This window comes from Microtus oregoni, unplaced genomic scaffold, assembly GCF_018167655.1.
Source record: "Microtus oregoni isolate MIOR12 unplaced genomic scaffold, Mior012 000000F_ref0000247, whole genome shotgun sequence".
NCBI classification, from domain to species: Eukaryota; Metazoa; Chordata; class Mammalia; order Rodentia; family Cricetidae; genus Microtus; species Microtus oregoni.
This window is the reverse complement of record NW_024543059.1, coordinates 59701744-59729151: the sequence shown is the minus strand read 5'-3', so window position 1 is coordinate 59729151 and position 27408 is coordinate 59701744. Positions and strand designations below refer to the sequence as shown.

The window sequence follows — 27408 nt, the reverse complement described above, 5'->3', positions numbered from 1 at the left end:
TAGATAAAAGATTGGAAGAGCCCTTTTCCCGAGATTCAAGTACTCCTTTGGATGGGAAACTGGTGGTCCAGACTGCAAGGTAAAGAAGGAGGTGACCCCAGACAGGTGTTAGGGCAGAGTCCTTTACATCCCCTTAGAAGGGGATGCCACCCGGGAGCTAGCGTTGCTAGGTCCTCTGTTAGCAGCGTTCTGAAAGCTCCCTGAGCGGGACTAAGGAAAAGGCGGGGTGAGGGGTGCACCGAAAAGCAGAGTTCATCCTTCTGAACACCTGGCGGAGAAGCTGCTGGTCTGACCGACCCCCAGCTCTCCGGAAACTCAGGGGGCGGAGGTTCCGCCTACTCCTTGGTCCTTCCCGCCCATCGCTGACCCTCGTGGAGTCCCGGTGCCGGAGCCTCCTTGCATGACGTGCACCCCTGGGCGCAGCAGGCAAATGGTCTGGCCCGTTGGTAGCCGCCACCCCTTGGGCACGACAGCTGCTCCAGCTGCTCTTGGTCGGGTCGAGCTTCTGAGCTCTGAGCCGTGGCTGCCCTGGGCGGTGGGCGAGCTGAGGGGATCCCAGGGCCACCTGTGTGTGCCCGACAGGGAGCCACCAGCCGCCGGCGGGGAGTGGGGACCACCAAGGGACCGGCCACAGGAGCCACCCGGCGAGGTGCCAAAGCTGTGAGTACCTGCCCTTGCCCCCGCCCCTCCACACCCCAGGTGGGACGCCCATTCTTTCCAGTCCCTGTCCTGGAGACGTGCCCGGGTGGAAGCTGCGGAGGGCGGCTGCTGCCAGGCTCATGATTCAGCACCATTGGCACCCAGAGGTTCGGGCAGCAGGGGGAGGGGGCCGGACCGGGTCATTTGCGGGGTCCAGCCTTAGTTTCTAGATCAGCCCTGGCATGGTGAAGGGGGCAGTGCTTCTTGTCCCCAGAGGGTTGATTGGTCAGGACATTATGTCCCCACACCCTAGTGTCAACCTCCTTGAGCAGAGAATGTTGTGCGCGTTCTTGAAAGTGTGTCAGTATGATGTCTTTCTCCACACATCTCCTTTCCTCTGATTCTCATTCCACCATACATCCACTTTGTTTGATATCAAAACGTCCCCCCAAACTGAAAATTTTCTGTAGAATTTGCCTTGAGTTCAGCAGAGTTTGACTGATTCATATAAAAAGAAAATATGTATAGGAATTATGAACAATATCTTCATCTTTTAGGCATTTCGTGTGTGTGTGTGTGTGTGTGTGTGTGTGTGTGTAATTGAGTTAAATCATCATACCCACCCAGAGCCAATTGTGGAAAGTGAGGAACAGAGATCTTAAATTACAATCTCAAGGTCACAGAACAGGAATTTGAATCCAGGTCTCCCTCACTCCAAAATCCACGACCATCTGCTGTATCAATCTGTATTGGGTCCAAGTATGCACTGTTAGATGTGACGTATAATAATTTTCATAGGATTTATCTCAGACACTCGCAGCAGCAACCTGTAAACTTTCTGCACATAGCCCTGCACTCACCGGATAGCTCTTAAGAGAAAACACCTATTTCCTTAGCATCCAGTAAGAAGATGTATTTAGACAACAGTTCATGGGAGACTGGGTCCTAACCAGGGATGCCCAGTATGATTTTTGGTGGTGATAGATGCTATATGCTCAAGTATTGGGAGAATCAATTGGCATCACAGTAAGAAATCTAGAAACCATTTTTTAATCTTTCGGCAACATTCAAAAGAACAATTATCTAGTTTATGGGGTATGAGACTGAATTGTGCACAGTAGGGTGACAGATAAACCCAGACTCGGGCCATGCTATTTGCCTTATCACAACCTTGGGATTCGGCATAGCAGATGATATTTTTATGGGTTAAGGAGCTAAAATCTGGAGACGGTACAAGATCATCCAGTAAATGGTAGAATATGAAGAAGCACTTACTCTTGAGTGCTGCTTCACTTATTAAAAAAACATGGGTGTGTTGTTGTGAGATGGAGATGTGAACAGTGGGAAATGGATTTCTTAATTGATGTCCTGCCCTTCAGAGACAACAATCCTATTGACCTTGTAGGCTCCTGCAAAAGTAATGGACACTAGGTCTTTCTCCTCTGGTGGGTCATTTGACTTGCTTTCATTTATGATTTATGGATTTTCTCTTAAGATATGCAACTCTCGTTATGTCTCGGGTGTCGGGTTGCTAATGTACAGATGGTGTTTATTTCTAAATCCTGGCAGAGTATTTGATGGCATAAAAGAGCATAGCCATTTAGTCCATCACTTCTAAAGTGCTGGACCATTTGCTTTGGAGCGTTCTTTTTCTTTTCTTTTCTTCTTTTGTTAATTGCGATATTGATAGATTAAAGCCCGCAGTCTAAGTGAGGGCACAACATGGGGATACAAACTTATATTTATTGTTCAGATAAAACTGCAGGAGAAGCAAGGTCCTGTGTGTGGTCTTAAGTTGATTTTTAGAAGGTCATTTCATTTGTTATTTATATTATAAGTCTTGGTGAGGCATATTTCAATCCAATCTGTTTGATCCCAGGGGAACCTCAGAATTGATATGAATGAATAAGCAGAAATAGAATATCACTGCTTTTAAAGCAGAAAATGGAAAGTGTATGCCCCAGTAGTGATGTCACAGGCAGCATTTTAAAACATCATGTTTCATTTAGATACTATTACTGAGGGCACGCATCTAATAGCAGTCTGGCTGTCGCTGTAGAACTCTATTTCCTCTCTGCCTCTGGATGTGTTTGATCAATAACTACTGAAAAGCCTTCAAGGAACTCCAAATCTAGCTGAAAGGTATTCACTTACCCAGAAATAACAGAATGATATAGAATGGTCTCAATACCAGCAGGTGGTGTAAGTTTAAGGGCTGTAAGAACACCCAGAGAGAAGAGGAAATCATTAGAAGCTGGGTGGTCCGAGAATCAGGGATGTCTTCAGTCACAGAAGTGGATTAAATGACTTTCTGAGACTTGGACTGATTTCCATAGGCTGAGAAACAGGGAGAGCTGAGATGTGCCAGGCTCTGGTCTATGAGGAACTTTGGCCGTCAGGCATGTGACCTGTGTCTGATGTGGTCACCACAGAGAACTAGTAGACATATTTTTAATCAGAGAAAGTTTTTCTTGCCCATTTTTATCATTTCCTTTGCCTCAATACCCTTGCAGGAAAATGGAATCTTTTTTTTGACATTAAAAGAATTATGAACTAAATGCAGAAAGAACATTCTATGAAAATAAAATACTTTTGTTCTGAAGAGATCCACCCTTTAAAATTTTATCCACTGTACAATTATGTACAAATAGGAAAGCAAAAAGATATAAATATCATACTCTTACCAAGTAAAGGCAGCCATTGATGGCATTAATCGATGGTTTTAACCATACTATATTATTAATGTACTTATTTTTACTTTTATTCTCCTAGTTTTCACCAAATTTTAAGTGAGTACTAAACATTTTACATGCCTGCATAAGTTTCTATGAGATAGACACACTGGAACTTCCTAATCATTCCTCCTTGTGAGTATATTGTTGATATCAGTCTCGATACTGTGATGAACATTTTGATCCATGGGCTTTTTTTATTTTGAGGATTAATCCTGTAGGCTAGCATCTCTGGGGAAAGGGTATGAACTCTTCATATTATTAGACTATTTCAGCAAGTTTTGAATCTCTACTAAATTTTCTGTGTTCAATTTTGGACTTTACATATTCGGTATAGAATATTTGTACATTGTTAGAAAGTCACAGTTATGTCTGTGTCTCTGTAGATCACACAGTTTTGGGCAACTTCACTTTTCATTAGAACAATTAACTAGATCCTAAGAACTGAGAGGAAGGTGAGCATTGAGGACTAGAGAAGAAAAGAGATGGAATTAAAGTCAGAACAGGTTTGGTGAGAGTAAGGGGGAGTCTGGTCAGAGAAGTGCGTGTGATAACAGACCTTCAGGGCTGCATTTGTGGGAATGCATTTCAGGGCTGCATTTGTGGGAATGCTTGCCTCCACAACTTTTCTCCTAGCAGAAACCATATCCCGATTTAGTGTTTTCAAACTTCAGATTCTGTTCTGTGTCAGATCCCCAGGTCTTCAACTTTGGTACCTTAGTAATGCTGGACACAGATTGGAGCTCTCTCTGATTATAACTTAGCAGTAGCCCCAGTAGAACATCCAGGGTCTATGGGAAGCCCATTTGAAGGTCTTTGAATACGACTGTTACTTCCTGGTGTACATTTGCCAGAGCTGGCCTTTGAGAGGAGTTGCGGCCAGAGGGTGCATGACATTCATAGAGTCACCTCCCACCTCATTTTCTCACCAGAGGAAAAAAATTCCCTTGTAGAGGAGATTGTACCTCAGTTTCCCTTGTGTGTTGAAAAGATATATCATTCCCTCTCTCTTATGAGTAAGACAGGATGTAAAGTTGAAAGGGTTCTTTACCTGACACTTGACTTACTCCCGAAAATTAATCATTGGGTTTCCCCTGGGATTCACGTCCATCTTTCTTGTTTGGCTGTAAAGTGTCTCTAGGTACTAGTGAAAGGGGAGTCAAGGGATATGACTGTACTTGAGGACACAATTAGGAGCTGAAGTTCTTTCTAATGAGTCAGTCTTGAAGCAATGGAAACTTTGCATTGCACTGTAAACCACAAAGAACCTTGACCCTCTTCTCAGATCCTAAGAAATGATTTCTGACGGAAGCTGGGTTTTGAAGGACCTGAATATTTTAAGCTGAATTTGTCTTATGCTTACTTGGAACTTATTATCCTATTATAGTTTCCTTCAGTTCTTGGAAGCTTGTAAATCCATTTCCATTTTTTCTTAGGCTTTATTTGTCAAATGGAAAGTGGGCTTAGCAAAAAGCATCTCTTGAGTTAAAAGTAGAAAGTTTAAAAAGTTTAACTATTTATTCCCCTTTAGCGTTTATTCCCCATTTGTCATTTAACCACATGACTGTCCTTAATGTATACTGTTAGTGACAAAGCTAAGGCACTGGGCTCATTTAGGCTCTGGGGAGTGGTGAGTGATAAATTATCTTCTTCACATCTTTTACAATAAAGCTCCTGATTGGTTGATTTTTTTCTTTAGGTTTTAGAATTCAGTGGACAAGAGCTCACTTTTCTCGGGCTTGCTACACCCTGAAATCAATGATATTGTTGATATGCCAAACTGTCTGTATTGGCCGCTATTTCTAAATTGCTTTGACCCCTGAGCTTCCAAACCTATGTTATTTTTGTCTCTCTGCCACTCTGCCTAGCCATGTGAAATGGAACATTCTATTTGTCAAAGGATTTTTTTTGAACATTTCTAGCTCTCTCACCCACTGCTTTGTGAAGTGTGAACTGGTACCACAGCTAATTCGAGAAGATGAAAATAGCTTGGTTTCTTTTTAAAATTTATTTTTATCTTAAAAGTTTCTTCCTCCTCCGTTAGGGCTTGGGCAGTGAAGCTATCTTTTAAAGTAAGTTGGCCTTTTGTAGATTTAGAAGGCAAAGAAGCAGTAATCCAGGCAGCATCTTCAAAATCATTTCATGACTGTAGGTCAGTCCATGGCTGTAGGTCAGTCCATGACTGTAAGCCAGTCCATCACTGTAGGTCATTCCATGACTGTAGGTCAGTCCATGACTGTAGGCCAGTCCATGGCTGTAGATCATTCCATGACTGTAGGTCAGTCCATGGCTGTAGATCATTCCATGACTGTAGGTCAGTCCATGATTGTAAGCCAGTCCATGACTGTAGGTCAGTCCATGGCTGTAGATCATTCCATGGCTGTAGGTCATTCTGGCTTGTGGACATGCTGAGGCACTCTCATTAAAGGTACTGCCACCTCTTTGTTTATAAGTGTAATCCTACTTGAATTACATGTAGAATTTGTTTTAATTGGCATAGCCTGACTGTATTTTAAATGTGGAATATTGGTGAGAAAAACAACTGTGGGTTTGAGCCACTGAATTTTCTAGAATCATCTGAATGTGTAATTTTGTCATAACTGAAAATCTACTTTTTCAAAGAACTCATCAGATAAAATACATGGCCACATGCAACATTTGGAGTGATAACTAGAAAATCAGAATACAGTCTGCTGCTAACTAAAGGTTATGGGATAGTCCTGGAAAGGGATAAGATTGAAACTGACTCCTTTCCTCTAGTCAGTTGGTTTAATATTCATGAGCCATCTGTAAACATTATCATTTAGTTTTAGGTTTGGTCACATCCAAGAAATAATCCAAGAAACTATCTCGAGTGACATAGCATTTATAGTACCTAGAGTCCTATCATTGGTAGAAATTACTTTGTTCATTTTAACAATGTAAAAAATAGAACTAAAGAGACACAAAAACAGGTGAACATTAGTATCCAGACTGAGATTAGTAATTGGCTAATAGTTGTCCCTATGAGATATACATTTTGACACCTGCTGCTTGTACTTTTATATGGAATTAAGAGAATGACCTTCACTGGTTTATTGATAATCTTTTGGTTTTACTTCCTTTAGGGAAGTTGAGAAAACTTGAACTTATTGAATACCTATGTGGTTAATACGTGCACGTTTCAACTCATTTGTTTCACAAAGGATAAATATCGTTTCTAGAACTTAAGCATTATTAAGTATTAACAGGGAAGTTGTAAGGGAAGCATCCGTACTTTTCAAAAACCATTAGATTGAGTCAGATAGTTGACTCAGCAGAAAAAGTGCTTACTGCTCAAGCCAGAGACCTGAATTTGAACTCTGGAGCCCATGTGAAAGTAGAAGGAGAGAAATTATGTCATAAGCGTTCCTCTGATCTCCTTGTGCGTGCCATGCACATGCTTGCCCTTCCTGTAACAGTGTATATACACACACATGAACAATATAAAAACTATTTTTAAAAAATATCGGCTTCTATATATGTCCAAAAGCTTTTCCACTTGTCTAAAATTAATGCCAAATGTTTTTGGTACAGTGAATGGTGACTACCACATATACTTTGGGTTGTATTTTGGGAAGAGGCATTTTCTGTTTAAAATGTTTATTTGGGGTGCATGTCTCAAGACCTGTTTTCATATTTGACTCAGTATTAAGTATAACATGTGTTCCTCATTGGTTAAATATGGCATATGTGTTTAATATCGTACTCAAAAATGCATTCACGGGTGTTGCTTCTAGAACATGCAAGGAATGAGGACAATATGAATGTAAGATCCATGAAGCATTAAAAGCAGTTTTTACTGGGAGTAGCATTAAGAAGATGCACATGGGGTGGGGAGATGACTCAATGGTTACCGAAAAGTCTACTCAATGACAATGAATATAAAGATCCAGGTCTCTAAATAAAATTAGTTAATGATGTAGATGTAAATTTTTCTATTCTTACCTAATTGTGTATTATGTGTCAATATTAAAGTCATTGTAATACTTTCTACTACATTTTCTTGAAGAAAAAATATAGTAGCCATTGCTTATTGTCATCTTCCATGGTTTCATTTACAAATGGGCAACCATGGTCCAAAAACGTTAAAATACAAAAGAAAAAGAAGTACTGGTTCATACGAGTGTATAATTTTTCTTCCCCATATTGTTGATATGGTGCATTGAATTGATCTTTGAATAGTGAATCAATTTCATAGACATGGAATAAATCTTTATTAGTCGCAAGTGTTTGTATACACATTATTTGCGTTCATCCAAGGGTATATGCAACATTTCTTAAATTTTAAGGACATTTGCATCTAGATTTATGAAGGACAGTAGTCTGTGACTGCTTTTATTCACATGTTCTCTTGTCTGATTTTGGTTCTGTGCACTAGAACATGAGTTGGGAACCATCTCCTCTTTTATACTCTGAAGAAGTTTGTATGAGAGTGGCCTTAAGTTTTTGGCTGTTTGGCGAGATTCCGATGAAACCATCTGGGACCTGAAATTTCCTTTTCAGGGATTTTTAAAATTAAAAATGTTCTTTAGCAGTTGAATAATTGTTCATATTATCTCTTTTTCTCATGGATTGAGATTTGGTAGTTTGCGATTTTTAAGGAAACTTTTCTAGGCTATATGATTTATGCATACATTTGCTCTTGCGTTTCCTTTATTACCTGCTTTTCATTTCGGGGCTGTTATTTTTTTCAGCTTGCTGTGCCTTTATTTTCTATACCTATGGATTCACGACTGCTGCTCCATTCTAATGTCGACACTTATGTTCAACACAGTTCCTTTCCACCCAGCTTTGCCTTTACCTTACAGAGTAGGATGTCACGTTCTCATTGGCATTCTGTTCTATAGCAGCGTTCAAAAAAGGATTTCCTTTGGGACTTCCATTTTAAGCCATGGGCTATTGAGAAACTTTTTTAGTTTTTTTCTGTGTGTTTTTCAAGATTTGATCTCATTATTTGTGTGTGTGTGTGTGTGTGTGTGTGTGTGTGTGAGAGAGAGAGAGAGAGAGAGAGAGAGAGAGAGAGAGAGAGAGAGAAGAGAGAATGTGTGAACGTATGTGTCTTTGGGGGCCAGAAGAGGGCATTTTTAGAGCTGGAATTACAGCAATTGTTACATTCCGGACATGGTGTTGAGGACTGGGATCCTTTGAAAGAGGTGTAATTCCTTTTAACCCCTGATTCAGCTTTCTAGCTCTTTTTTTTTTCTTAAATTAATTTTTATTGAGTCTTCACTATTTGGCCCAGGTTGGTCTTGAATTCACAGGCTCAGGTTTTCTATCATCCCAGCTTAACTTCCTGAGTGTCTAGACTACAGGCACAGGCTGTGACACCTGGCTGAGAGAAGACACTGCTTGATTTCTCAGGACTTGGAGATTTTGCTGTTGTTGCTCTTATTTCTAAAGGGTAGACCAGATCCCCCTTCTTCAAACTAGCCCCGTTGAAAGGTTATTCTCATAGAAGTAGAAAGATTCCTAGCTTAGTTCTACTTAGTCTGGGAATCTACTTTGTGGTTTAAATTACTTTAAATTTGCCTAAAAGTTTCCCTTGGTTTATAAGTCTTCCTGTGTTTTATGAATGAAAATATTGTATGTGACCAAAGCTTGATGGGTCCTTGGAATAATATGTACCCTCCTGGTTTTGAGTAGAGTATTCTAAAGCCTTATCGGCTTGTGATTGCTCGGCTCTACTCTTGAGAGCAGCTTTATGAGCTTTAATATATATGAATATATACATATATTACCTACACACATATGGTCACATAGTGTTTGTTTGTTTTTTTTTTTTTCGGTGACTGGTACGTTGTTGGCACATTCCCCTTCAGATTCACCCATCTTGCCACAGGTGACACAGTTTTCTCCTCTATCAAAGCTGATAGTATTCCACACTAGATCTCCATTCTCTCTCTATATTACATTTACCTACCTGCTTATTTGTTGACCAACACTGGAGTTGGTGTCTTGTCACCCTCTGCTCTATGCAAGGACTCCCAAAGGACAGACCAGATCCCCCCCGTCCATACTAAGCCTCTTGAAAGGTTATTGTTACAAGACCCGCGTCACTAGTAATTATGCTGAACTTGTGAATGAGTCAGAGTCAAGTTCATGTCCTGTCTCCCATGACCATTCTGAAATTGTAAACAGCCAGTCTGATAACAGCCAAAAGTATTTCATATCAAATGATCAAAATCTTGATTTTGATCATTTCTTGATTAGAGTTTTTGAATTTGAAGTAAGTGCATAAATGCCAGTGCTCTCCAAGTGTCCTTTCCCTTTCTTTTCCTCCTCCCAAAACTTCCAGTCTCTGATGACCATTATTCTACTTGCAACTTGTATGGGATCAATTTTGTTGTATTCCATATGTGAATGACGGTATTTATGCACTACTCATTTTTGTTCCTGACTTATATCACTTAACATAGTGCTGTGGGACAATGGTCTTTTATCCTGTCACTTGTATTATTTTTAATTAAATGCTGATTGGCCAATAGCCAGGCAGAAAGTAGCATGGAGCAACAAGAACAGGAGAATTCTGGGAAGAGGAAAGGTCAGTCTGCAGTTGTCATCCAGACACAGAGGAAGCAAGACTGCCTTGCTGAAAGAGGTACCAAGCCACCTGGCTAACACAGACAAGAATTATGGGCTAATATAAGTTATAAGAGTTAATAAGAAGCCTGAGCTAATAGGCCAATCAGTTTGTGTGTTTATTTGGGACTGAATGACTATGGGACTGGGTGGGACAGAAACCTCTGTCAACAACATAGTGCTCTTCAGTTCCATCCATCTTTTCAGTGGTGACATGATTTCCTTACATCTTATTATTCAATACTAGCACATTACCCATATATTCTGCATTTTCTTCATCTGTGTATCTGCTGATCGATACTGTTTCCATGAGTTAACTATTATGAATACTGCTGCAGTAAATATGAGAGCAAGGACGACCCTTTTGGCATGTGGATTTAATTTCCTTTGCCGTGTACCTGGTAGCAGGATTGCTTGAGTATCTGATAGTTCAATTTTAACTTTTGGTGAACATCCGTACCATTTTCTGCAATAGCTCTGCTAATACACATTCTGACCAGCTGAGTCAAGAGTTGCTATGTTTTTTTACGAGCTCACCAGCCCTTGTTGTCCTTAGTCTTCTGTATTAATCATTCTTACTGGGGTGGTGTCATATTGGTAGGTAGGTAACTGTTTTGATAAAGTACATTCTTATTATATTTGGAATCTACAGTATGCCATTCTAGAGGGTGGTTGGAAAGGATAATCCTTTCTTTTTCATGAAATGGTTATAGTCTACCCTTCTTATTTGCATTTTCGATTGCGTTCTAAGGAGGGACCCTTTCAGTAGAGTTTGTCTGTCTGTGAGGAGCCAGGTAGCTGTCATTGGAAGATGAGAAAGAAGGGCCTCTTTTCTTGGCTTCTCTTGGCGACTTCATTAGTAACTTATTAGAATCTCCTTTTCTGATGTGTTTCTCTATTAAGCATCTGCCCAAGATTCCACGCAGATAAAACATGACTAATCTGCCTCTGTGGTGATTGGTTATATCCTTCGTAGCTGAGGTAGGTGTTATGGAGGAGCTCAGACCTCATAGACTAAAAGGAGAGGAGAATAGAAAACATGGGTATGGGGCGGGGCTGTTGTAGGGGGTGGTACTTAAAGCATACTCTCCAGACACAGATGGGACTGTCATAGGGCTACTGTGAATGCATAGGGAAATATTGCTGTGCTCAGAAAAATAAACAAAATGCAGATAATCTCTCCTGGAGCCACAGCATTGCTTTGCGTGTCTGTTTGTTTGCTTGTTTATTTGTTTCCAGTCACAATTCACTCACTTTCACCTCCCTTTCTGGCCCCAAGGAGCCAAATCTGAGCTGAAGTTCTAGCGGTAGCAAGCTGCGAATTTCTCCCTTTCCCAGTTCGCTGTCTGTGTGCCAAGAGGTGGTTGGCTGATGACCAGGTATTTACCTTCTTTGGGCTTTGTCAGAACTGAGGATGCTGAAGGCTACTCCTCCTGAGATGAATCAGCAGCACTGTCCGCCATTGTTCTGGTGACGGCTGCTCTCTGATACTAGTAGCCAAGCCCATGTACGAAGTGATGCTGTACAAAGAAGGTCAGAAAGCCTTAGATTCGGGTCGAAAACTGAAACGAAGCAGTGGTGTGTAATTTTACCCCACCTTTGAAGTCTGTGTGGTGAAGTTGTTGCTAGAACTTCTGCAGTTTATCCTCCAGAAGCTCCCCCTCCTCCCCAGAAAGCCTGGTGGAATGCTTAGGATTCTTAAAATAGATTATTGCAGAGCAATGTCTATGTTCTTTGGTTTTTCCAAATTTAAGTCTCATCTTCATCCTCATAGTTTTAAATTCCTCTTTTACACTAATAATATATTTTAATTCTAGCTTTTAAAGTTTGTATATTCTCTAGTTTAAAATACACATGCAGTCAATGATATTTATTTAACTCTGTTAATATTCAGATCACTGTGCTATAAAGCAGTTTCTGATTATCAGGAATATAAGGTATTAAAGTCATGTGAATTAGCATATATTTGCATCTATAATATGTATTGCCAAAGCAAATCTCATTTTGAATTATCAAAAGTCCCAGCATTATAGTAACTTTGATAATTGGGTAAAACATGACCAAATGGCTTTATAGAGATTAATACACATAAAGAAAAATTTTCTGGTGGAGCTAAAACGTCAAGAGAAAGAGAGGCTCAATGGCTTCAATGTGATTGTCGTTTAGTAATTTCTCCGTTATAATTTATAAGATAGAAAGAAGCCACAACTTAATATATCTTGTTGCTTGCTCAGCAAATGTCTGCTGAATTAAAATCAAGTAGGGAGAGATGAGTTGGAAAATCTATTTGTATTGAAATTGGTAGAGTAGGCCGATGTAAACAATTCAGTAAAACTGGTTTCTGAGTTTGTCTTTCTGGGACTAGAGAGATGGTTTCCAGTATCAGTCCTGACTTTCCTCCTGCTGAGTGGTCCTTAAGCCCAGTTAGACAGATGTTCATTGTCACCAAGATGCGAGTGCTGCTTATTGCACCTGTATGGATGGCTATCTTGCCGTGCTGGTTATTGCTGTGGTTCATACTTGTGACAGCTGTGGAGAACTGTTTAATTGCCTCCCTCCCTTGGCAGCTTGCATAGTATTTTTGGAACCATGGAAACTAGACCTCAGGAAAGAGGCTTCCAGGTCAGGTCCAGCTTGAATCATCTGAGTCCTGTGTCCTAAGTGTGCATTATTTTTTTTAGCAACTGAGGTCTCCAAATCCTGAGAGGCAGCCAACAACTACATCAATAGTCTATATTGTTTTAGGGGTCACTTGTACTGCCCTGTCCAATTATTCAAAAGGAGAGTCTCTCCTGCTTAGTGGTGGGATACTTAAAATCCATTCTAGTCTTTCAAACACACACACACACACACACACACACACACACACACACACACACACACACTGAGTTTGAGTGAGTTAACTTTATGCCCCTCTAAGGATCGTGATCTGCATTTAGTAATGAAAGAAGCATATTTACTAGAACTCACCGCAGATAGAGAGGCCCTGTTGTATCTACATGAGATGTGAAGAAAAACCATTTGTATTTCTCAGCAGGACTGCAGGAAGGTAGGAAACAATTCAATGATGAAGGCTTCTTTGCCGCCCAGAAGCAACCTGACATAGTGCAGAGGTTTTGAGACTCTAATGGTGCTGTCCAACACTTTGACAAGTTGCTGAATGTCTCTGGGTTTCAGTTTTTCCCATTTAAAATGGGACCAATAAAGCAATGCACAAGGATGAACTTGCAGAGCCCATCTGTTTAAATAGTGGCTCTCAGCCTTGGCTGTGTGTTTGAATCATAAAAGGAACCTTCAGAAATCTTGGTTCAGGCTGAATTCTAGACTCGTTGCATTAGGACATTTGGTACTGGGAATGAGACTTCAGGTTTTTGTTTTTTTTTCTCAATTCACATTGTCTGTAAAAGCTTGATTGTAATTTCTAGAGCGTAATGCATCTTGTGTGGTAGGCGCCTAACACATGTCTGGTTACCTTGGACAAGCACCGCCCACATATGCAGTTCACCTTTCTTAGGCTGCTGACCAGGTGAAGAGGATGTATTTGGTTTGCGTTTGTCATTCTGTCAAATAACGAATTAGTATTTGGCTGCCATAAAAAGAAAACATTGCTTAGTGACGTGGAAAGTGCTGGCTTGAACAATTAGGAGCTAAGATATCAGTCGCATTACTTAAATGATGCAATTGGCATATGCAAATGTTTATAAACTATACATAAGACTTAAATAGTTTAGATTAGAATGTGAACCTTAAATACTGCCTCATAGAGTGGGTACTGTACCAGTTTGATGTAGGTAAAGTCTTCAAATATGTAAGATCCTGATATTAGCAAGAGTATACTGATATTATGTGGTGGAGCATATGATATGTGTACATAGTATTTGGGTTGGCCTGTAAAATTTGGGAGAGGTATTGGGGCCATAATTGAAATGATGGAGATTGTTGTAATATCAGTATGAGCATCTGCTCTATGGTCTCACGTTGGTGTCACTAGAGTTAGATTATTTCCCCTGACACTATGGGACCATGACTGAAGAACTGTACGTCTAGGAAATGCCCAGTCCTTTACATTTTTAGCCTTTGTTAGGATGTAGTTAAGTTTACTCAATAGTAGAAATGTATTCTCTCTGTTCATAGAGAACGGGGACCACTTTCTGAGTCTAACCTTTCAGTAAAGGGTCATTTGTTTTCAGAGCTCACCAAAGTGATAAACCCAAGCCAGAAATAATCCATGCAAATTGAATTTTAGAATTTGTGAGAAGGAGTCAGAGCTACATCTCGGAGAGACTGACGTGTATTGTCAGTGTGATTATCTGTAGTCTTATGCACCCCTTCTAATTTTCAAATTATCCCCTTGACAATATGGAACCATGTGAGTCTCTTATATTTAAAAGTTGGAATGGAGCTTGTACTGCAGATAGATTTTTGAACATTGTTGCCAGAGGCTCAGTGACTTAAGATTGATAATAAAACATCTCATAGATGCTAATAAAATCATACATTCTTGTATGACTGATAAAATTGACTAGAATTTATCCACAGTCCCTTCCATCAACCTTCCATTTGTTTTTTTCCCTTACAGTATTTCCATTTCTCTGTGAAAGCTAACTACATTCTTTTGAAGAACTTTTACACATAAACAGTATATAATATAAATCTTTTACTGTTTGTTACTGCTTTTTTATTAAAGAGTTTGAACATTTTAGATCAGCGCTAATATAAAAGAAACCATGGAGTTCTTGCTCATAGGAGCACACATGTATGTTCTTTTTAAAATGTTATGTCCTGAAGCCAACTTTATTGGTATCTGGGGTTGGACATGGTGGGGAGCCTTCATTGCAGGGGTCAGCCATGGTAGGGACTGTGAATTTGGAACATAATAGGAATGTGTCTAGCCTGTAGCAGGAGGAACAGGTTTCTCCTCTTCTCTTCTCTTCTCTTCTCTTCTCTTCTCTTCTCTTCTCTTCTCTTCCCTTCCCTTCCCTTCCCTTCCCTCCCCTCCCCTCCCCTCCCCTCCCCTCCCCTCCCCTCCCTTCCCTTCCCTTCCTTTTCCTTCTCTTCTCTTCTCCCCGCCCCCAAGAGATGGTGTTAGAATTGGGTCCTATAAAACCCAGAATAGGTTTACATGACATACTTAATTATTCTCAACTCCATCCTTTGTAAGCTGAAGGGGAAAGTCTTTACTGAATAAGCTTTTGGTGTTGTTGTAGAGGACATAGAAATTAAGGCTCTGAATGGTAAAGTAAAATTATCTGTTTACAAGTGGTAAGATACCGGTCTTGCTGCCTCTAGTGCACATTGTCATGTTTATCTGCAGAACAGAAATGGTAATTGTGCACGACTCAGAGGGGTTAGATTTTATTACACAGCCTATTTAAACACACAACACAGTGCTTGTGTTCCTCCATCCATGCATTCAGCAAACATCTATCTGGTACCTAACACGCTTCAGGAGCTTTCCCAGGTGTTTGGAATATGTGAGCGGAAGCAAACACAGTCCTCTTTTTTTTTTTAACCTTTTATATTTTTTTTTAATTTTTTTATTGAGAAAAAAAATTTTCCGCCTCCTCCCAGCCTCCCACTTCTCCCCCCTCCCCCCACTCCTCTCCCCGTCCCCTCACTCCTCTCCCCCTCCCTCTCAAGTCTGAAGAGCAGTCAGGGTTCCCTGCCCTGTGGAAAGTCCAAAGTCCTCCCCACTCCGTCCTGGTCTAGGAAGGTGAACATCCAAACTGGCTAGGCTCCCACAAAGCCAGAACATGTAGTAGGATCAAAACCCAGTGCCATTGTCCTTGGCTTCTCATCAGCCCTCATTGTCCGCCATATTTAGAGAGTCCGGTTTTATCCCCTGCTTTTTCAGTCACAGTCCAGCTGGTCTTGGTGAGCTCCCAAGAGATCAGCCCCACTGTCTCCGTGGGTGGGTGCACCCCTCTTGGTCCTGGCTTCCTTGCTCATCTTCTCCCTCCTTCTGTTCCTCATTGGGACTTTGGGAGCTCAGTCCAGTGCTCCAGTGTGGGTCTCTGTCTCTATCTCCATCCATCGCCAGATGAAGGTTCTATGGTGATATGCAAAATATTCATCAGTATGGCTATAGGATAGGATCATTTCAGGTTCCCTATCTTCAGCTGCCCCAGTAACTAACTGGGGACCTCGCCTTGGACACCTAGAAGCCCCTCTAGGTCCAAGTCTCTTCCCAACCCTAAGATGGCTCCCTTAATTAAGATATGTGCTTCCCTGCTCCCCTATCCAATCTTCCTTTATCCCAATCATCCCGTTGCCCCAAGTTCACCCCATCCTACCCTTCTCACTTTTCTCTCCCCATCTCCCCTTACCCCCCTCCCACCCCACCCTTAAGATCCCGATTTTTTGCCTGGCAATCTTGTCTACTTCCCCTACCCAGGAGGATAGCTATATGTTTTTCTTTGGGTTCACCTTCTTATTTAGCTTCTTTAGGATATCAAATTATAGACTCACTGACCTTTATTTATGGCTAGAAACCAACTATGAGTGAGTACATCCCATATTCATCTTTTTGGGTCTGGGTTACCTCACTCAAGATAGTATTTTCTATTTCCATCAATTTGCATGCAAAATTTGAGAAGTCATTGTTTTTTTACCACTGAGTAGTACTCTAATGTGTATATATTCCACACTTTCTTCATCCATTCTTCCATTGAAGGACATCTAGGTTGTTTCCAAGTTCTGGCTATTACAAATGATGCTGCTATGAACATAGTTTAACAAATGCCCTTGTCATATGATCGGGCATCTCTTGGGTATATTCCCAAGAGTGGTATTGCTGGGTCCAGGGGTAGGTTGATCCCAAATTTCCTGAGAAACCGAAACACTGCTTTCCAAAGTGGTTGCACAAGTTTGCATTCCCACCAGCAATGGATGAGGGAACCCCTTCCTCCACAACCTCTCCAGCAGAGGCTATCATTGGTGTTTTTGATTTTGGCCAATCTGACAGGTTAAACTTTCATTATTTGCAGATGATATGATAGTGTACATAAGCGACCCCAAAAACTCCACCAAAGAACTCCTAAAGCTGATAAACACCTTTAGTAATGTGGCAGGATACAAGATCAACTCCAAAAAATCAGTTGCCCTCCTATACACAAAGGATATGGAAGCAGAGAGGGAAATCAGAGAAGCATCACCTTTCATGATAGCCACAAATAGCATAAAATATCTTGGGGTAATTCTAACCAAGGAAGTGAAAGATCTATTTGACAAGAACTTTAAGGAATTGAAGAAAGAAATTGTAGAGGATACCAGAAAGTGGAAAGATCTCCCTTGCTCTTGGATTGGGAGGATTAACATAGTAAAAATGGCAATTCTACCAAAGGCAATTTATAGATTCAATGCAATCCCCATCAAGGTCCCATCAAAATTCTTCACAGATCTTGAGAGGACAATAATCAACTTTATATGGAGAAATAGAAAACCCAGGATAGCCAAAACAATCTTATATAATAAAGGAACTTCTGGAGACATTACCATCCCTGACTTCAAACTCTACTACAGAGCTACAGTATTGAAAACAGCTTGGTATTGGTATAAAAACAGAGAAGTCGACCAATGGAATCGTATAGAAGACCCAGATTCTAACCCACAAACCTATGAACACCCCATTTTCGATAAAGGAGCTAAAAGTATACAATGGAAGAAAGAAAACACAGTCCTCTTATCTGTAAGTTTATAGTCCACTGGAGAGAGCTAGAATTAGGCTTGAAAGGGACCAAAGGCTGTGATTGTGCCATCGGAATGTGAGTTCTACCTGAACACAGCTAGGGACAGGAGGGCTTGCCTTCTAGAGGGAAGGATGGGATGTGCAAAGTCTGTGTAAGTTAGAAGAGACAAGTGATTGGAACACAGTGAAAGACAATGTGGCTCAGGGTCTCACTGGAAAGACAAGAGAGAAGCAGGCATCTGGATCTGATGGATGTCCCCCCGGGAGGGGAGTCTTTGGAAATGGCTTGCCAGAAGCACTCAGAGTGAGGTATTTGTTGTAGGAATTAGAAGGGTGTCATCAAGTTCTTGCATCTCTGCATCTTGTGGTAAATCAATAGGGCTGTCAATCAAATTACAGCACCTGGGCATGACTTGGGAAGCAAAGGTGAAAACCACCGTTTGTCAGACTTACTCCATGTAACACTGCTAATGTGGTTTACCTCCATGAGCCATGGAGTCATGTACGTATGTGCCTGTCTGATGTGCCAGGTTTGGAGAGGCTGAAAGAGAAGATTCTGTAATAAATAGGATAGTTGCATGTTTAGACACTTCCCTGTGCCAAGACAGACAGAAGCAGAGCAGTGCCAGCACGTGTGTGTGTGTGTGTGTGTGTGTGTGTGTGTGTGTATGTGTGTGTGGCACAGTGCCTAGTTCCCTATACTTACCCTTACAATGTAATAGCAGTCTTAACAATGCATGCTGATTTATTCAGTGGCTGTTCCTAACCTGAAACCAGGCAAGGATGGGACTTGCAGGAAACATTAGCTTAATAGCACCTGTCCACGAAAGATCATTTTTAATTAGACTTTGGTTGTTTTCATGTGAGCATTGGAAAGTCATCAGTGCTATGCAAGTCAGCTGGAGGGCGATTAGTTAAGGTGTGGAAAGGGAGGATGGGAGAGTAATATTAAATTTACATTCTGGAGTCCTGCATTCTGTTGAAGAAAACAGATTGGAAAAAAATTGAGTAGATAGAAATATTTCTGTTAAGAACTTGTAAGTGGTCCTAGTGAGAGATGAGGACAGCTAGGATTAGAGGTGGCAACAAGTAAGGATGAGTTCTGAGATGCCCTGGTCCTGGAGAATTCAGAGTTGGTGATGGGATTCTTCCGTGTTGGGGAAGAGGAAAGTGTCGAGGCCACGGACTGGTTCTTGCCACTGAGTTTGCAGTTGCATGGAGAATACTTAGATGGAAATGTCTGCTAAGAACAATTCAGTCATTGCTATAGGAGCAGGATCATCAGTAGGAGAGAATATAAGTTTGCAACATACTCATCACTGGCTTACTTTACTGGGCCTTAAGGTCCACTCAGCTTTATGGTTACAAGAAATGCAGCTGCTTCCCCGCACAGAGAACTGTCTTTTCACACCTCTGCTCCACTCTTTAAATCTTTGCGTAATCACATGATTTCCCTCCTCTTCCTCCTCCTGTTAATTCCACATCCTTCTAGTTCCTAGTGGTCCCTGGTGTCCCTATTTCGGGGATCAACAAGCTTTATTTGCATAGTCAAATAGTTGTAGCTATTCCAGTCTGCCTTTTAAGGGTCTGAGCGTCTGGGGAACAATGCACAAAGGAGGCTACTGTGTCCAGTAAGTCTGGATTTTCAAAACATGTTTGGAACAGACTTGACCTATGACCCCTTTACCAGTCCATCATGTGCTTCATTGTCTCCTTTATTTTCAATCGTCTTCAATCTCCTGCCTAGAACATGACCAAAATTTTGAAATTGTATCCCTCTGCTCCTGCTTTATCAACGTTCATTGTAAAATTCTTTTTTATTTTTCCCTTGAAGATCTCCTTTTCTTTTATAGTTAAATATTAATAATCTGACTTTTTGTACTGTCTCAAAAATAGTCATGATCTCTTCTTTTTAGAGTAAGATGACTATTGCTTCTCAGCCTTTTGGCTAAGATCAAGTGTAGAGTAAGATGACTTCATCCTGCTCTCTCCTCAAAAGTCTTTCTACACAATGCCCTTGGAAAGGTAAGAAAGAAGTCCCCAATGAGAGGCCTACGCACCAGTGTGCACACACCATGTCCTTGCTATTCCCCTGACATCCATGACCTTGCGGTCTCCACATTGTTGTCCTGTCTCCGATGACTGCCTTTCCCATTAGATAAAGACTTTTCATCCAGAATATACAAAGAATTCATGAGATTCAATAAGATGAATTCTATTAAAAATGGGCCTAAGCCTTTAGTAAACTCTTTACAAAGGATGATCCGCACAGTCCTTGGCTTGCAAAGGGAGATGCAATAGCTGCGTTATTAAGCCTCACCAATCACAGCACAGATGAGGTAAAAACACAGTACTCCAATGGCCAGAATCTAAAACACTGACACCATAAAAATGCCGGTATGTAGAGCACCAGGAGTGCTCATTGCTTGCTGACATCAAGAAATTAAGAAAAGGTGCAAACATCTTGGGAGAGTCTTTGTGTAGGAATCAGTGTTTTTGAAGTAGGCAGTGCCTTTATCCCTGGCCCTCTCTTGAATAAACCATCAGTCTGTTAATTTACCAGTGGCATGAACTATTCATTCATATATGAAGATAGAGGTCTAATCTTTTTCAAAGACCTCATTCCTAGTATCTCATAATGAGGGTTCTGTTTAGGGCTAGAGCCGAGCCAATGCCTGCAGTGCCCTGCTCATTGTCCCCAGTGTCTTAGCACCTCACTCTTCTCTCCCTGCTTCAGTGCCCTGCAGCCGTGCCTTTCTCTACCTGAGGGTGTTTAAGGCACCTCTGGAGGCTTTGGGGCCAGGAGGTCTTTGTCATTCCAGACCTTCACCATGCACCCCCTTTCTCTACTCTCCAAGGTCAGGAGGCTGTGCGTGTTAATTCTGCCTCACTCCCACAGTAACCTCCAACTTGTGGTTGGTGTCAGATGCACTAACTCTGAACCTGCCTGCTTTATGCTGATTGTCTGTGTTTCCTAGGGAACTAAGCTCCAGCTGCTCACAGCGGAGCTGACCCTTTGTATTGCTTGTCCTTCTTTGTTTCCCTTCTCTGCTCCACTTAGCCATATTTCCTGTAACTTCCCCATACTTCTGGTGTTTGAATCCTTGCTTCTGAAGAGCATGAACTAAGCTCATCTCCCATGTCTTCAATGTTTCTATCTTCCACCATCACCTCCTCCTATACCTGCTCCTCCTTTCTCTCATCTTATTCCTGTTCTCCCTTTCTCTTCCTGTGAGTACTAAGTATCGAACTCAGGGCCTTGTGCACATTAAACAAGATCTATACTGTTGAGCTCTATCCCTGATTGCATCTTAGTCTCTGTAAAAATTGTAGATGTTCTCATTTTCACCTACTTGCTGGTGATTTCTTAGACCTGACCTGGCAAAGAAAGCTCCAATCAGAACCTGAAAAACAAGCCACTTCCACACTGATTTCAGCAGTGTGCTTTCTCTCTCTTCATCTGTAATGGGGAAAGAAACATTTTAACTGAATTCAGTATGTCAGCGCTCCTGCTTTGCTCTGACTGCAGTGTGCATAGCACAGCATACAGGTATAATTTGCGTTTGTAATACCACCGTTAGTTATTTTTACCCGATGATCTCAGGCTTGGCTTGAATACCTGGAATCTGGGATCAGCTTGTTTACATTTTGATTTGCTCTGGAAGTGTTAACCTCAGAGGTGGTTCAGCACATATTTCAAGGACTGAAGTAAACCCAGAATGCTGTGACTCACCTTTGTAATCCTCTGTACTACTTAGGAGTTGCTCTTCTGGAGGAAGCCACATTTGTTTCCTATTAAGACAGATCTTTATTGATACAGTTTATCAAAATTCACCCTGGCGTATGATTCATGATTATTTTCATAATGTTGTAACACAGGTGGATAGAAATGGAATATTTACTCAGAATCAGTAAATCAAATTAAATATTAAACTTTACAATTTGTTCATCTATTCATGGAAAAATAAATATTATTTCATTTCATATGAATCATTTATTCATTGCCTTGCTCAAATAATTACATCTTCTCAAACTAGTGAAAGGTTTTCATAGTCTGCTTTAATAAACATGTGATAACCCATTATTTACTATATTAATTGAATACATTTATATTGTTTACAATTTGCTGCTTTCCTTTTTATTTTCTAATTTTAATCGATTCATTTATTTTTAATGTACATAAGTGTTTTGTGTGCATGTATACACACATGTATATATTGAGGGGTGGGGGACTGTGTGTGTAGTGCCTACAGAGGCCAGTGAGGGCACAGAATTCCTAGAACTAGAGTTATAGGTGCTTGTGAGCTGCCATAGGAATAGAACCTGGGTCCTCTGCAAGAGTAGTCAGTGATCTTCACTACTGAGTCAGCTCTCTGGAGTTTGGTATTTTTTTTTAAACTTCTATTGTCTTTATTTTCTTTTTCTTTCTTTTTATTGATTTTTATTGAGCTCTACATTTTTTCTCTGCTTCCCTCCCTGCCTCTCCCCTCCTCTCTTCAACCCTTCCCTAAAGTCCTCATACTCCCAATTTACTCAGGAGATCTTGTCTTTTTCTACTTTCCATGTAGATTAGATCTATGTAAGTCTCTCTTAGTGTCCTCATTGTTGTCTAAGTTCTCTGGGATTGTGATTTGTAGGCTGGTTTTCTTTGCTTTATGTTTAAAAACCACCTATGAGTGAGTACATGTGATAATTGTCTTTCTGGGTCTGGATTACCTCACTCAAAATAATGCTTTATAGCTCCACCCATTTTCCTGCAAAATTCAAGATGTTGTTATTTTTTCTGCTGTGTAGTACTCCATTGTGTAAATCTACCAGATTTTTCTTATCCATTCTTTGGTTGTGGAGCATTTAGGTTGTTTCCAGGTTCTGGCTATGACAAACAAATCTGATTGAGCACATGTCCTTGTGGCATAATTGAGCATTCTTTGGATATATACCCAAAAGTGGTATTAATGGGTCTTGAGGAAGGTTGTTTCCTAATTTTCGGAGAAATCACCACACTGACATCCAAAGGGCTGTACCAGCTTGCATTCCCACCAGCAATGCAGAAGTGTTCCCCTTTCCCCACAACCTCTCCAGCATAAGTTGTCATCAGTGTTTTTGATCTTGGTCATTCTTACAGGTGTAAGATGGAATCTCAGAGTTTTTTTTTGATTTGCATTTCTCTGATAACTAAGGATGTTGAACATTTCCTTAAGTGTCTTTCAGCCATTTTAGATACCTCTGAGAGTTGTTGAGAGTTCTCTGTTTAGGTCTGCACTGCATTTTTTATTTTAAAGAGTAGCTCGGCATGCTCCAACACTTGAGATGATTTTCTTAGGACTAGTTTCTGAACTTGGGACCCTTAACCTAAGGCATGCATATATGTGACTTAATTAACCGACACACACACATATATGACCTAATTGAGGATTTTCAGTGTTTTCGGTGACTTTTCAGACTCTTTGTTACTGATGGTCTAGAGACCATAGATTATCTTCAGGTGAAGCAGCAGCTTCTATTGCTTTCAGTTTATTTCAATAATTTGCGATGCTCATTTTTCTAATTTTATAGCAGTAAAGTCAGTTATTCATAAAGTGATGATTTATGAATCAATGAGACATGTGAGACAATAATGTACTATTGTGTTTTGAGGTATGCTATTTGTAAATATCATTTCAAGTTTAGTATCATCACACTGAGTCAGTATAATCTAGAAAGTAAATTAAGAAAACTTGGCACTGTCCACCGTGGCGCACTCTGCTTGAGTGCACTCACTTCCTTTCTGGGAATATAAATATTTCATTTACCAAGGAATTCCATCACCTTCATGCTGCCTTTGCCAAAGTAATATAACCAAGGAACTGCTGACATTGGATTTTGTCAAGTGGTATTTCTGTGCTCAAGTGGAGAAAATAGAAACAATAAAATTGAATAGAAGCACTTTGAAGCTGTTGTTTAAAATGATAAAATTTAAAGAAATATTCATGGTGGAAAGATAGCTAGTGAGTTAAAAGCACTTGATCCTCTTCTAGAGAATCCAGGTTTCACTCCCAGCACTCTCATGATGGCTCACATATGAAACCACAGTTCTAGGAGATCCAACACCCTTTTTTGGCCTTTGTGGGCACCCGGCATGCATCTGGTACACAAAAATACATGCAAGCAACACACACATACATACATACACACATATACACACATACACACACACATTAAAGAAGACGTATTTATAGAGTGCTACATTGTGCAGATGTGTGTTAGTCAAAGGAAAAATTCTTCTTTCATATTCTTTTTCCTATTTTATATTATAAGCATGAATGGTCTTCTCCCTAGAGTAAAGAGTTGGTCCTGAAATAAATGTGCCCAGTCCTTATTAACATCTTCAAGAAGAATAAGTTGTATGGATTTTAAGTAAAATATAATAAATAAAACAGTTAGAAGGGACAGGAACTGGCAATGGTGGTTTATGCTTGTAATCCCAGGACCCAGGGGGCTGAGGTCCGAGGACTGCAGCCAAGCTGAGGCTCTGCCCAGACGACAAAGCAAAGCTTTGTTTCAACAAGCAACATCCAGAAAGAATAAAGGGAGGACCGCCTTCAAACAACCTTAATGCCTGTTACTAATGTTCCTCCTGCAACTCGGCTCCTCACGTGGCCTAGGAGAACATCACTTAACGGTTGTGTGCACTAGGTTTATGAAGTCCTGTTTTTCCTTTGCAACCTCAGATGAGGCCTGCATGGGACGATGACAACGGAGAACCTGTGCGTAGGAAAGATGAGTCAGCTCCCGGCCCCAGTGTTACAAGAATCAAAAGAAGTGGTAGCATCCCAGGCTCCTATTCTAGCTGGTTGTGATGGTGAATATTGACAGTCAACTTTGAGCATCTAGAATCACTTAGGAGACAATGCCCCAGGCTTACTAGGAAGGATTATCTCAATTAAATTAATTGAGGGGCAAAGGTTTGCTTCAGCTGTGGGCGCCACCATTCCATGGGAGCATTAGCTCAGTCGCAGCATTCATCATGAACAGCTTCCTGACTGTAGATCGGTGTGACCAACTGGCTGCAAGCTCCTACCGCTATGACTCACTCGTCATGATGGACTGCCCTCAAACTAGGAACCAGACTCAGTTCTTTCATCATTAATTTGCTTTTGTTGGGCATTTTGTCGCAATAATGAAACAAGTAACTAAAAAAAAGAGTCTCTGAGTCTTCCAGTGAACATAGTACAGATTCATATATGTGCATATATTATGCTTGAAATAAAATCTGCTTTGGCCTGGAATTCAGCTGTTTCCTAACATTAACTACTAAAAACCAAGAAGTAAATAAAATGGACCCCTGGTTAGCCAGAGTGACTTCTCCATTGAAACCATTGATCACAGACAATTTACACTGGACTTATTATGCTTAAAATGCTTGTTTTGGTGAGCGAGTGAGGAGCAGAGGTTGTGTGGACGATAAGGGAAGGAAAAAAAATGTCAGGGAAGCTCATTTGGGAGACAAGAGAGCTGCTACTCAGGACTCATGTTTCATGGCCAATACCGATGCCACCTGGGATCTGAGCTATAAGCAGCTGTGGCATTGACCTTCACATTGCCCCTTACGGTTGTTACTGTTGTGATGGAGCCAAGGGCATGGTGCTGTTTTATACTTTGCTTCCAGCCCAGACAGTCTCCTTCAGCACCAATGGTGCTGGTTGTCATGACTCCCACCTAGGGGCCTGTGGCATTGATTGGCTGATGTCTCTGGGGAATTGTGCTGTAGGGACTGCCTTGGGCTACAATGCCAATTCTATCTCTTACCCCCAAGCACAGCAATTGCCCATAAAAGCTCCCCTCATATAGTACAGACTATTTTTCAGAACTGAAGCAGTTGATTTGCATGGCTTTGTGCAATTTTGTCAGTTTTTTAAAATCAAGAACAACAGCTAACAATGCTTTCACTTGGGTCCAATTTTAGCCAGAATTTTATAAAGCGGTATTTTGAGGGAGAAGTGAGCTAGAAGCCCCTCTGTAGATGGTGAGTGGCTAGCTTTCGTTTTCCTTTACTTTCTCTCTAGAATCAACGTTGTTAGGATGTCTAAACTAGAAGCAATCCGAGTTGCGCTCTTTCAGTCTTGAGTGCCCGTGTGCACAGTACGGATTGTCGGCATTAGACTGGCTGTGGGCAAGGATTTCAGGGTCTGTCAGTCTCCTTGCCCTGAGCTGCTGTGGTGCTGATGCTCTTGCTCTGCAGCCTCAGATCTGTGCTCTTGAGCTCACCTTGTCAAGGTCAGGCTGCAGGAGGGCTGAGGGCCTCACCCTAGCCCAGGGCTGAGGCATGGTGTGAGTCACAGACACTCCACTCTTCTCACCTGGAGAATGTTGCCCAGCAAGCTGGTTCTGCAGGGAATTATGATGCTGGATGCCGAGTGAGAACCTCAGGGCTTAAAGGAGCTGTTGCTCTCATTAATGTTTTACACTAGAAATAGTGATAGCCGGTAAGCCGCCATTTTCCAGCCAAGATAAAATTTCCTTGCTAGACACAACATTACCTCATTTACTCAAGAAAACAAAACTTGTGCAGTTCAAACATGCAAAAGTGCTTTTAAAAGTCCTGCCTTTTCTTTTATACACACTGGAAGTGACTTTAAGGACAGCTCTTACTTTGCACTATTTCTATGCATTCAAAAAAGGAAAATATAAGACCAACTGGTTAAGACATTCTCTTAAATGTCTTCCCCTTAGAGGACAGATTCTTTTGAGTCATTCTGTGATTCATATTGTCTGATTTGGCTATGAGGAGTGGATGGTGCAGCCCAAGGGTGAGGGTGATGTATAGAATTCCAGCATTTGGGAGGCCCAAGTGGGAGTATTTCCAGTCTGAGAACAGCCTTGGGGCTATGTAATGGGATGGTCTAAAAGAAAGAGAAAGAGGGAAGCATGAAAGGAAGGGAAGGGGGAGGCAGGCATAGAGAAAGGGAGTAAGTTTACATTTTGGGGATAAGTTTACATTTGGGGTATTTGGGGATATGTTCTTGTTCTGTGTTGGTATGGGGTTTTCTCTGTAGTAACTGATGTCAGTGCTGTTGTTTTCGATGTGTATGAATTGATGGTGATAACCATGTCAGGATTGCTCCCTTGCAGTAGGGATAAATCCCGGTGTCATTGCCAGTGGCCCCTCAGTCTGCCCCAGCCATGCAACTGTCAGCCACATTCAGAGGGACCAGTTTGGTCCTATGGTTGTTCCTTCCCATTCAGGCTGACATTGGTGAGCTCCCATTAGCTCAGGTAGACTGTTTCAGTGGGTGTACCCATCATGGTCTTGCTGGGGAGTTGGTTACTCACCTCCTGGTCCGCTCTATGCCATCTTTGATCGCCTTCTTAACTGTAGGTGAATTTGTCAGCTGATGAGAAAGAATTAGAAGGGCCTGAAAATTTTTTTTTGTCATTCCCACAATTACTGTATCATCTTTACCCCCCAATACCTTGTGCAGGACGTACAAATTATAGGATTATAGGTCAAAGGGTTTGTGGCTAGGTTGGTTCCAATTCCCTTATCTAGAATTTTTGCCCGATTACCAGATATGTCCAATTCAGGCTTTGTATCCTCTATTGCTAGGTCTCTAAGCAAGGGCCATCCTCATAGACTGTTTGGAGTTTCCATTGTACTAGGTGAAATGCATTATTTCCTGTAGAATGATTTGGAACTTCTGGATGCAGAGTATAGTGCCAAGTTCTGTGAAGAGTGCCGAATGTCTATATTTGCTTCTAAGAGGCTTATAC

The 27408-nt window shown here is 41.1% G+C and overlaps 1 protein-coding gene across 3 annotated transcripts in view; it reads left to right on the top strand.

The window, feature by feature from the left end:
- Nucleotides 1-258: 258 nt before the first annotated feature.
- Ttll7 (tubulin tyrosine ligase like 7) overlaps nt 259-27408 on the top strand; it is a 120836-nt gene continuing 93686 nt past the window's right edge. For 2 of the 3 annotated variants that reach the window (XM_041648006.1, XM_041647937.1), the window contains exon 1: nt 260-660. The gene's annotated coding sequence lies outside the window, so the exon portion shown is untranslated. Of the gene's footprint in view, nt 661-27408 lie in introns of all 3 variants that reach the window. The other variant, XM_041648013.1, reaches the window with a different exon arrangement.